This window comes from Schistocerca gregaria, chromosome 2 (genome assembly GCF_023897955.1).
Source record: "Schistocerca gregaria isolate iqSchGreg1 chromosome 2, iqSchGreg1.2, whole genome shotgun sequence".
Lineage (NCBI taxonomy): Eukaryota > Metazoa > Arthropoda > Insecta > Orthoptera > Acrididae > Schistocerca > Schistocerca gregaria.
The window spans coordinates 401676302-401689282 of NC_064921.1; the positions used below are offsets into that span (position 1 = coordinate 401676302).

Consider the following 12981-nt stretch of genomic DNA (forward strand, 5'->3'; position numbering starts at 1 on the left):
CTGAGCATAATTTGTGAACGAATACGTAACATTATGGAGATGTACGGTTTACTTAGTTCCACCACATTAATTATACTAGATGCTTCTTCTTGACTCGCGGGCGGAAGAGAGATCCGCGAGTTAGTCCGTACAGACACCACAGATTCATAAGGTGTGGTTCGCCTCACACTTACCTTCCTCTAGAGCAATATGACCCGTGCAATAGGTTTTGTACCGACGGATCACGGGAGTTTTGACACACATTTTGGGTGACGCGTTTCACGACACCCGGCTAGATCCTTCCATTGTAATATGGCCATTTCTATTATTTCCTTAAAAAAGATGCGTTTATATGCCAGTGTTCTTTCTGGTATGTAAATGTAGAAGTCATATTCCTTTCCTGGGATTCACGAGAAATATTAGTCATTCTGGATTAATCTGGACCTACAGTTTCCTTTCCGTAGGTGGGCAAACCCCAGTCATTGTCGTTCAGAAAATTACTAAATTCATCCTCTTGATCGGAATTTTCTCACCATCATTATCGGCACACTAAAAATATTCTCAAAGAGAGTACCGTTTAAGAAAGCTCAAAATCTTCCACTTGGTATATTTATATCTCCTACCACATAATAATTTAAACAAAATGATGGTTCGCAACACGTTGTCTTGGAGACAGTAGTTTCAGCGTAAGATCGTGCCAAGAAAAAACCAACTTGTTCATTGTTCTTATTTTAACAGTACAAAAATTTATGAAATTTTTGGGCAGAGTTTTGGAATGCCGTTGTCGCGTCTGAGTACGACGATTTATGCTTGTTCCTGTCCTTGGCGGCAGCTCATCTGGGGAAAAGGACCGTCTTCTTCATAAAATTCTTCACCAGTTGAATATACCTTTGTACGTGGTGATGGACAGTTTGAAATGCACAGAATTTAACAATCGTTGCGTTTCAAGGGATATTACGAAACTTGAATTGGTATCTGACGCCTAACTAGTCAATAATTTTGCTTGATAGGAACAATTAAAACTGGTCTCATTATATGGCGACTGATGCTGGAACGTTGTTCGTATGCCTACTCAACCTCCGCCCGCCCTCTCCCCTCCCTCTCCCCGATTCTCCCCCGGCCCAACGCCCGATCAATCTTAACTTGTTCCCACCCACGTTAATTTCGTCTTCGTTTGCTTAAGTCGCTGATGTCCCAACTTCTCCGTCATTGAGGCTGGAGAGGGAACCAAGAAGAGTTTCAAAGGAGAGAACAGAATGTTCCTCTGTTTGTTTAATCTAAAAAAGAAAAGCATGGGCTTTCAGCGATAAAGCGGTGAAATGAGTGTCGCATAGTAAGCGAGAAACGTAGGCGGTGGTCAGGAGCATTGCGATAGGGAAAAGGAAACAAGCTGCGTGAGAGATACGTAATCAGTAGCCGGCTGTCGTAACAGCGGACCAGTGAACTGGCATGAGACCAAGGCAAGCGGTACCACAGAGAGCGAAATATCAGTAGAAGGGAAAAATGCTGCCAGTAAGGGCATTACAATCTGATGTGACATCACAGTAGAAATAGACCATCCTGTTACGGCTGACGAGGTGGCCGAGTGGTTAAGGCGTTGGACTGCTAATCCAATGTGCTCTGCACGCGTGGGTTCGAATCCCATCCTCGTCGAATGTTTTTACGGTGCTTAAATCAAAAGAGGTTGGCATGTCATTTGTGGTAGTTACATAATTTCTACATATCTATATAAATAAAACAGTAAATGTTCGTTTGTTCAAAATCTTAACTCGCCGAAGCTTCTCCATAGAATGCTTCGAAATTTTGACACCACTTTGCATTCGAATACTCACATGTTTTTATATACTTGTCTTTTAAGTATACATGTAAATAAATGTGTAATATATAAAGCCGAAAGGTTATTACCAAGAACCTCGAAAAACTCTTGATCGATGTAATTAAAATATTTACACAGCTTTCGGACGGACGTGACCTATATATTTTTAATATGTATAATGTATAAATACACAAGTAAAATGTACAATAGTGAAACGTTGTCAGCTAACATAAAGGTTGTATTTGTGGGTTGTCGGCTTATGATTAGAATACTATTATACAATTTGAATTTGCAATAACAATAAACAAGGGCCAAAGTCAGAGAGAGAATGGAAGAAGAGATGGACAGAAGGGTGGGAGGAAAAGGACAGAGAAAACGAAAACGACGAGATAGACTGAGGGGACAGGAGGAGAGGAAGAAAGAGGAGGAGGAAACGATGGGCATAGAAAGGGGGAGGAGAGAGGGAAAGGAAGAGGAGATGGACAAATAGAGGGGGTGGAGGAGATGGTCATGTCAGACATGAATAATTCCTTCATCTGCCAATGTTTGAAACAAAATAGCATATTAATGAAATTTAATCAATTTATTTGAAATCATCGAAGTGATTCTCTACATTCCTCATAAGCTCCTTAAGATTTAGTTATCTGATATAACTTACAGCTTGTTGTTGAAACGCTTTATCGTATCCAAAATGATCACAAATCCAAGAGCCATCACAGTAAGTTGAAAGAACATGTATTGACATAAAAGAAATTAATGAGATCGCTAAGGGATACGAGAATTTAGTTGCGTTGAGCGACTGCAGTTCCGTAAGAAAGAGAAGGAAAATACAGTAGAAGAATGTGGAAAGGGAAAGAGGAATAAAAAAGGAAGTCACCAGCCAGAATTTTAGTCACAGCGAAAATTTAATCATTGCAGACACTTGGATTTAAGAATCTTAAAAGTAGGTTGTACATAAGGAAACGACATGGTGACGGTGGAAGATTTGAGATAGATTATAATCTAAGATAAGACAAAGATTTCGAAGCCAAATTTTTAAACCACCTCTCATTTCCAGGGGCAAATATGAACCCTGAAAAAACTTAATAGTCATGAACTGCAGACTAAAGTGAAGAAATTTCAGTCGGCCTTTGGCTGTGGAGCGGTGCGGTACGTCCCGGCCGCTCCGTGTCGCGTTTCCGGGTGTGTTGTTGTTTACCGCGCCGGCGCGCTAGTGTTACGTATTGCCGTCACGTTCCTGACACACGATGGCGCTTTCGTATCGGAAAGCCACGATCAAGCTGCAGTTCGACACTACGTACTCTAGACCCAAGGCCCACGAAGTAGAGCGTTTTTTACGCGATGTGGTACATGTTGATCCTAACGAGCTGATCGGTATCCACCTATCTATTGTCTCCAGCGTCGTATATCTTAAGTTCACTGACGACGAAGCATGTGACAAACTTCTCAGACGCTCGACGGCAGGTTATCGGTTCTGCCACTCAGACGGAAACGTGGGTGTGGTGACGCTTGAACGTGCTGGATTGGGAATCCAAAATGTGCGCGTGTTTGAGCTCCCTTTTGAAGTTCCAGCGGATTTGGTCACCCTTGCTCTTCGACCCTATGGAACAGTTCTCGGCCACACGGCCGAAAAATGGAAGACCTTCGACACCTACCCTGTCCTTAACGGGGTGCGACAAGTCCGTATTGACCTGCATCGCCATATTCCTTCGTATCTCACGATCGCTGGTTGCAGGGCAATAATTATTTACGACGGTCAGCCGAGAACCTGCTCCGGTTGTGGCCAGACGGGACACATGCGTACCGAATGCCTGCAACGCCGTCTCGTGCAGACACCCTCGACCGACCAGATTCGTCCGTCGACACCGACCTCTCTGCCGATTACGTATGTTGCGGCGGCGAGACGGGAGACGCCAGCTGTATATGACGACCCCACTGTATTGGTGCGAGCTTTGGAGGACCCTGCAGTAGCTTCCACGGAGCCCCAAGCGTCTTTCAGTGCTGATGCTACTGATGTCCTTTCGTCGGACCCCGGCGCACCGTCACAACGGCTCGCCGACGGTGCGATGGAAGTTGAAGCACAGGATGCAGCGTCCTCCCCTTGCCCTACGTCGGAAACAGAGGCGCGGCAGCGTAAGCAGAAATCACCCAAGCGTCATAAGAAGCGGCGCAAGACAACCGACGACGTAGAACAGCCCGAGGCGACACCGCTGGATGACGAGGTGCCTCAACCGCTCCACTACGCCGACACAGGCGACCCTACCGTCTCACACGGTTCGACGTCTTCTCCCACTACCGCTGGGTCTGGACCACATGGGGATGCGGGAGATCACCGCAGCTCCGACACCGGGGATGCACCCTTGCCTCCGTCTGCCTCTCGAGATCCAGTGGTGTCAACGTCCCTGGGCGACTGGGCGCAGGAGATGGAGTTGCAGGATGCGTTTCAGAACCAAGACGATGCACCGATGCCGATGGCAGCGTCTACGCGGCCGGCGACAGACGCCTAGGACGGCATGAGCACCTCTCGTCGCTGCCAAGCACTTCGCAAGACCGGCGCTCCACGTCACGACTACTGCCCCCCTGTCATACCATGGTCACCTCCCGAAACTTGATGGACCAGGCATACCGCCTCGCCACGATCAACGTCAATGGCATTACATCTGATGTCAAGACCCGTATGCTGAAGGATACGTTACGCGCTGCGGATCTGGACGTTGTTTTCCTTCAAGAAGTCCGATCAGGACTCTGTCTCGATGCCTACGGATATGACGTCTACACTATGCCTGCAGATGTGGGCGGCGGAGGTACGGCGATTCTACTGCGGGAAGGGATAATGGCCACTGATGTCTCCTATTTACCGTCGGCCCGGGGGGTCGCACTCACGATTGGTACAGTACGTCTGGTGAACTTATATGCTCCTTCAGGCACCGGCAAAAGGAGAGAACGGCGCACCTTTTTTGCCGAAGATATAGCCCCGCTCTTCCAGGGCAATACCGACCACTTGGTAGTAGGCGGCGATTTTAATTGTGTGCTCCGCCCATCCGACCAGGAGCCACACTATACCACCTGCCCGGCACTCCAGGCACTTGTACAGGACTTGGCCTTGTTGGACACCTGGATCATCCAACACGGCGACCGTCGAGCACACACCTACTTTACTAGTCACTCCGCGAGCCGTTTGGATCGAGTCTACGTCACCCGCGGCCTACGATCGGCCGTTGTCGACGCTGAGATGTGGCCGGCAGCGTTCACGGATCACCTCGCATATGTGTGTACTCTCACCCTTCCCCGCCAGCGCGTCCGCCGAAGTAGGGGTCCGTGGCGCCTCAATGTGGCCCTTCTTGATGAGATAAATTGCAGACGCGCAGTCGAGTCCACATGGAGCAATTGCCACCGGCGTTTACCCGCCTACCGTTCTGTACTTCAATGGTGGTTACGGTGTGCAAAACCCGCACTGTGCCGAACATTAGTCAGCTATGGACGCGACCGAGCGCGCTGGTATACTGCGACTACTGATTTTTACTATACTGCGCTCCGCGAACTGGCTGTACAACCGCCGTCGCCAGAGCGACAATCAGCAGTACAACGCGTCAAGGCACAATTGCTTCGTATCAACGCCGTACGTCTTGCGGGTGTGCGGGTGCGAGCGAGGACGACTGATGGTGTTCGTGGGGAACGACCTTCCCTCCACCATATCATTCAAGAACGCCGAAGACGCAAGAGGCAGCTCATTACCGAGGTTGAGACGGAGGACGGGCGACGCGTTGACGCACAAATGGATATCGTCCGAGCGTTCACACAGTCATATAAACTTCTTTACGAGAGGGAGTCCCACATGAATGTAGGGGTCAGGGAAGTCCTATCTGACCTACCAGTCTCTCGGAACCTACAAGATGATGCTACGCTCTTGTCGGCGGTGACTTTGGAAGAACTGCGAGAGGCTCTGTTGCGTGGCTCTCCCAACAAAACGCCTGGCCCTGACGGCCTCCCTCTTGAATTTTACAAGCGGTTCTTTGATCTCATGGGCCCAATGTGGGTCAGGATGTACAGTGAACTCCTGGACGCCGATTTTCAGGTACCATCTGACTTTACTGAGGGTCTCTTGATCCCTGTGCCCAAACCCGGCGGAGGCCGTCGCCCTCTTGATTTTCGCCCGTTGACAATGCTAAACACTGACTATAAGCTGTTGACATGCATGCTCCGTGAGAGGCTCAAACCTACGGTAATGGCGGCCATTCACTCTGATCAAACCTGCCTCGGGGGCGACACTAATGTGTTTACGACTTTAAGCACCTATAGAGACGTGGTGGCGCTCATGCAAACTTGCCGCCTCCAAGGCGCTCTTGTTGCGCTGGACTTCGACCATGCTTTCGACCGCGTTAACCATGGTTTCCTGCGTGCTGTTATGGAACACATCGGTGTCCCGCGTCTAACGACGTCTGTTGTGCTTCGATTGATCCATGGGGCTGTCACGAGGATTATGATCAACGGCTGTCGGTCCGCCCCCGTCCGTGTCAACAGGTCCGTCCGGCAGGGTTGTCCTCTTTCTGCCATGCTCTTCGCCGTTGCCCTCGAACCAGCTCTTCACGGACTACGGCGACGCTTAGAAGGACTTACCCTCCGTTCCGTAACCTTTCGATGTGGTGCATACGCCGACGATGTGATGTTCTTAGCACGGTCTGGTGACGAAATACACACGGCGTTTTCCTGGCTCCACCAGTATGGGGCGGTGGCAGGCAGTGTGCTCAACCTTCGGAAATCACGCTACATGGAGGTAGGACGAGGAATGCCTGCAGGTCTGGCCGTACCTCTGACAAAGGTCCCGATGCTCAAGTGTTTAGGGATATCACTCCATCGACAAATACAACGCACGGCGGCCTTTACGTATCGTATGGTCTTACGACGACTCCGTTTAGAGGCTCGTCTCAATAAATTCAGATCATTGAACATTTTGCAACGCGCCCAATACGTTAATGTGTACATGGCTTCTCACCTTAACCATTACGCCCATGTACTGCCGATAACGGACACGATGGCTTCCAGGATACAGGCAGTGTTTGGACACGTGGTGAACGATGGTGCTGTTTTCAAGATCCGTTTTGTTACGCTTACTTTACCCTTCGACAAAGGCGGTGTTGGACTCACTCACGTCAAGCACAGAGCGCTGGCACTGTATCTCCGTTCCATGAGGCGACTCTGGCTTTCACCAACAGCCAGTCTCCCAGGCCTACTGATTGAAGAAGTGGCCCCACGTACGCCTTACCCACCGGTACCAGTTGGACATTTATCGCCCTCGCTGTCACACATTAGAACGTTTTTCGTAGAGCATAGCTATGTGTTGCGGGTTATATCGGAGACACGGAATCCGACAGCGAAGACTTATTATAGTGCTCTCCAGCACTGGACTCCGGATAACGACATTGTACGGCGCCACCCTACGGTCGACTGGCCACGAGTATGGCGAGCCATCCACGCGCCGTTCCTGTCTACTTTCGTGCGGTCGACGTGGTATGTGGTCGTTAACGAGAAACTTCCAACCCGACAACGGCTGCATGCCATTCACCTAATTGACGACCCTGTGTGCCCCCGTTGCACGACGTTAGACACGGACGAACATAGACTGAACTGTGGCCCCGCGCGTGAGTGCTGGAAACTGATCCGCCAGATCCTGGCTTTCCTGCTCCGCCGCCCCTACGTTTCGATTTTACCCCAAGAACTCTTTCATCCCGACGCTGTCTATTTCCCTATGACCCGGATGAATGCGGTTAATTGGGTACGAGGAATGGCGATACACTACATATACCGCGATGGAGACAAAGACGTCCTCGATTTATGGTACTATATGATCGACGAGTTTCTGGTCTTAACGAACAGACAGGATTACCGGAACCTTTTTGCGAACTATTTGGGTTCGTCATTCATGGACCCACCACCCAGCTGGGGTGTGCCGGGAGTGAGAAGACATTAACTTGTAGATGTGATCTTTCCACGATTCCCCTATGGTAACAGAAACAGTCTCTGACTGTGTGCAGCGGCCCCGGGCGCTCCAACGATTGGTGGCTGGTGATGTCCAATGCAATGACGACCGCCCGTTCCTGGCCGCCCGCCTAGCAATGTGACCGCGGCGAGCAAGATGGCCCTTTTTAGTTCACTTTATTGGCAACTTTTTGCGCATGGCTGCCTTGTTTTTTTTTATGCATTCTCAAAAAAAAAAAAAATGTAGTTAGTAGTTTGTGAAATAAGCATTGTAGGCTGTGATTATATTTTTGTTGAGCTTAATAATTAGTGTGTGTCGAAACACCATTTTCTTTAAGTATTCATTGACATATTTCTGTACATGTTATTTGCATAAGTGCCTTAGTACAACTTCAGTTTTGTGGCTTTTTCATCGCATTTCCATGAAAGTAACCAAAAAGATGGGAGGTTATTTTATGCACAGACAGATTTTTTTCTTTTCTTTTTTTGTAATATTTTTATTTTCCATTTAAAGTGTAAAATTTGAGCTTAATTGTTATGTTCTGCACCACAAAGGTGAAGCTTTGTAAGACTTTTCCCAATAAGTTGTTTTCTTGTGTACTATTTTGTAATTGAATCTCATTTGTATTAAAAAAAAAAAAAAAAAAAAAAAAAAAAAAAAGTAGCGTCTTTTAAAAAAAAAAAAAAAAAAAAAGTGGTTAAGGCGTTGGACTGCTAATCCAATGTGCTCTGCACGCGTGGGTTCGAATCCCATCCTCGTCGAATGTTTTTACGGTGCTTAAATCAAAAGAGGTTGGCATGTCATTTGTGGTAGTTACATAATTTCTACATATCTATATAAATAAAACAGTAAATGTTCGTTTGTTCAAAATCTAACTCGCCGAAGCTTCTCCATAGAATGCTTCGAAATTTTGACACCACTTTGCATTCGAATACTCACATGTTTTTATATACTTGTCTTTTAAGTATACATGTAAATAAATGTGTAATATATAAAGCCGAAAGGTTATTACCAAGAACCTCGAAAAACTCTTGATCGATGTAATTAAAATATTTACACAGCTTTCGGACGGACGTGACCTATATATTTTTAATATGTATAATGTATAAATACACAAGTAAAATGTACAATAGTGAAACGTTGTCAGCTAACATAAAGGTTGTATTTGTGGGTTGTCGGCTTATGATTAGAATACTATTATACAATTTGAATTTGCAATAACAATAAACAAGGGCCAAAGTCAGAGAGAGAATGGAAGAAGAGATGGACAGAAGGGTGGGAGGAAAAGGACAGAGAAAACGAAAACGACGAGATAGACTGAGGGGACAGGAGGAGAGGAAGAAAGAGGAGGAGGAAACGATGGGCATAGAAAGGGGGAGGAGAGAGGGAAAGGAAGAGGAGATGGACAAATAGAGGGGGTGGAGGAGATGGTCATGTCAGACATGAATAATTCCTTCATCTGCCAATGTTTGAAACAAAATAGCATATTAATGAAATTTAATCAATTTATTTGAAATCATCGAAGTGATTCTCTACATTCCTCATAAGCTCCTTAAGATTTAGTTATCTGATATAACTTACAGCTTGTTGTTGAAACGCTTTATCGTATCCAAAATGATCACAAATCCAAGAGCCATCACAGTAAGTTGAAAGAACATGTATTGACATAAAAGAAATTAATGAGATCGCTAAGGGATACGAGAATTTAGTTGCGTTGAGCGACTGCAGTTCCGTAAGAAAGAGAAGGAAAATACAGTAGAAGAATGTGGAATGGGAAAGAGGAATAAAAAAGGAAGTCACCAGCCAGAATTTTAGTCACAGCGAAAATTTAATCATTGCAGACACTTGGATTTAAGAATCTTAAAAGTAGGTTGTACATAAGGAAACGACATGGTGACGGTGGAAGATTTGAGATAGATTATAATCTAAGATAAGACAAAGATTTCGAAGCCAAATTTTTAAACCACCTCTCATTTCCAGGGGCAAATATGAACCCTGAAAAAACTTAATAGTCATGAACTGCAGACTAAAGTGAAGAAATTTCAGAACGGTAAAAAATTAAGGAGTAAAAGCTGCATAAACTGAAAGAACAGAGGTTGCTGGAAGTCCCAAAGAGAGAGTTAGACAACTTTTGACTAAAACGGGGTACGTGACGTTTGATGAGAAGAAGAACTGGTAATTTTGAGAGATGAAGTAGTAAACACAGAAGAGGATCGAATTGACAAAAAGACGAGGCTTTTAGAAACCCGTTGCACAACACAAGAGATATTGAATTTAAGGAGAAATAGAAATACAGCAAATGAAATAAGAAAAAGGAAATAAAAAATGAAGTTACAGAAAGTGCAAAATAATAAATCAGCAATGACTGAAGGAGACATGTGAAGCTGCAGTAACATGCATGGCTATGGGAAAGATAGATGTCAAGCTTACGAAATTTAAAGAAACCTTGGAGATAATAGCAACAGCCATATGACTGTTCAGAGCTGATATGGGAAGTCAGCAATAGGTAACAAGGGAAGGTTGAAAGTTTAAAGGAATATGTAGAAGAACGCCAGAAAAGCCAGAAACTTGAAGACAGCACTACAGAAAGGAAAGAGTAAGCAGATGAACATGACATAATACGACGAGAAAAAATTGACAAAGTGCTTCAAAGAAAACTAGATCTAAACAAGGCACCTGGTGTTGGCTACAATCCTTCAGAATTACTGAGAGCCTTGGGAGGGCCAGGCACTACGAAACCAAGGTGTATGACGCAGGTGGAGTACCCTCAGACCTGGAGAAGACTGTAATAATCGTAATTATGGACAACTGAGGTGGCCTCTGATGTGAATATCACCAAATGGCAGTTTTATACTGCGTGGTTACAAAATACTAACGCGGAATATTTGCAGAAGAACAGAAATACAGAAGCCGATCACGGGGAAAATCGGTTGAGCTCTAGAGAGATGCAGAAACACATGAAGCAATAATGACCTAACGACTTTACCTAGAAGGTTGTTTGAAGAAAGGCAGATTCACGTTTACAGCATTTGTAGATTAAGAAAAAGCTTTTGACAATGTTGGCTGGAATATATTTTCTGAAATTATGAAGCTAGCAGGAATAAAATATATACAAATTGTACGGAAACCAACCACAATAAAACAAAGGCAAGTCAGATGACGCTGAGGGAACTAGAATATAAAATGAGACATTGAAGCTGTAGGTGAGTTTTGCTGTTTGGTGGCAAAATAACTGTTAATGGCTGATCTAGAAAGAATATAAAAGGCAGAGTTTCTAAGCAAGGAAAGCTTTTCTGAAATAGAAAAAAATTGTTAACATATAATATACGTTTAAGTATCAGTTTTTGTGAAAGTATTAGTCTTAAGTGTAGATTTATATGAAAGTTAAAAGTGCAGTATATACGAGAAGAGAATGGGAGCTTTCAAAATGTTGTTATATGGAAGACTGTGTAGGCAGATCGAATAACTACATTCACATCTACATGACTACTCTGAAATTCACGATAAAGTATCTCGCAAAGGGTTCATCGAATCATCTTCAAACTATTTCTCTATCGGTCTACTTTCGATCAGCGCGCGGGAAAACGAACACTTAAAGCTTTTCGTGCGAGTTCTGATTCTCTTCGACAAAATATTTTCGGATTCGGAGGAGAAAGTTATTGATAAAAATTTATTGTAAAATATTCTGTCGCAACGAGTACGTCTTTGTTTTAACGATTGCCACCTCAAATTTAGTATCATATCCGTGACACGCCCTCCCATGTTTCGCCAATATACGAAACGAGCTGCCGTTCTTTGAATTTTTTCGACTTCCTCCGTCAGGCCCGTTCGATACGGATTCCGTACCGCACAGCAGTACTCCAGATGAGGATTGACAATCTTAGTGTTGGCAGCAGAGCGGTTGCCTTTTCTGTTCTGCCAGTTAGTCACAGGCTTAGAATTCCCCAGAACATTCCCTACGTGATCATTACGGTTTAAGTTCGTCATAATTGTTATCCCTAAGACGAGGTACCACCGAGCGAGGTGGCGCAGTGGTTAGCACACTGGCCTCGCATTCGGGAGGACGAGGGTTCAATCCCGTCTCTAATGACCTCGTTGTCAACGGGACGTTAAACACTAACCACCAACCAACTAAGACGAGGTGTGATCCAAAAGTAACGGGAATTTACTTTCTCTGGCTTTATAAATCTGAATTCAGTGGCTTTTTTTGTCTTGTTGGTGCAGAGGTTCCTGCTGTTTTTTTTTTTTTTTTTTGCTTTTTCAGCTGTTTTGAATATTGAGTTTATTGCTGACAGTCGAAAAATTTTAAGTGTTTTCGGGAACTCGGCGAATTTTTACTTTCTGAAGAGGTGGCTCAAAGGATCAGCGTTAAATTTTACTAGAAAAATGGAATATAGTGCAGCAGCGCATTCGAAATGTTGACTTTGGCTTTTAGCGAATCTATTATGAGTAAGAAAAGAGTTTACGAGTGCTGTAAACCTTTCAAAGAGAGCCGAGAAGACGATGCCCACCCTGGACGCCCTAGCACATTAAATACTAACGACATTGTGGAAGAAATAAAGATAATGGGTATCGATAATCGTCGTATCACCATCAGAGAGGTTGATCATGACGTCGACATGACATTTGGCCAAGCAATTTTTTCAGATGTTTCTGGCATGAAACGTGTAGCAGTAAAGTTCGTTCCTAAGTCGCTGAATTTCGACCAAAAATGACGTCTCGTAGGCATCGTTCAGAAACTGTTGAATGAAGCCAACAACGATCCAGAATCTCTAAAGCAGGTTGTAATAAATGACTAAACATGGGTATACAGTTATGGCATCGAAACCAAGGCCCAATCGTCCCAATGGAAACTGCTTGAAGAGCCAAGACGGAAAAAAGTTCGATAAGTTCGATCATATGTGAAGGTTCGTCTCACAGTTTTCTACGGTTACTATGGGGTAGTGGATCATGAATTCGTGCGTTATCGTCGTACTCTCAGTGAGGATCCTACCTGGAAGCTACGCACTGTTTGCGTGAAACAGTCCGAATAAAACTGCCACAATTATGGTAAGAACACTTGTGGAAATTGCATCACGATAACTCTCCCACCAACGCCTTAATGCTTGTTCGTAATTTTTGGAAAAACATAAAGGAAACCGTTATGTTGCGTCAGCCATCGCATTCGTTGGACACGACCCCCTGCGACTTCTTTCTGTTTCCGAGGCTG

General features: G+C 45.0%; 1 non-coding gene across 1 annotated transcript; it reads left to right on the forward strand.

The window, feature by feature from the left end:
• Positions 1-1550: 1550 nt before the first annotated feature.
• Trnas-gcu (transfer RNA serine (anticodon GCU)) lies at positions 1551-1632 on the forward strand. The gene has a single exon. It is a non-coding gene; the product is annotated as a tRNA-Ser (tRNA).
• Positions 1633-12981: the final 11349 nt, after the last annotated feature.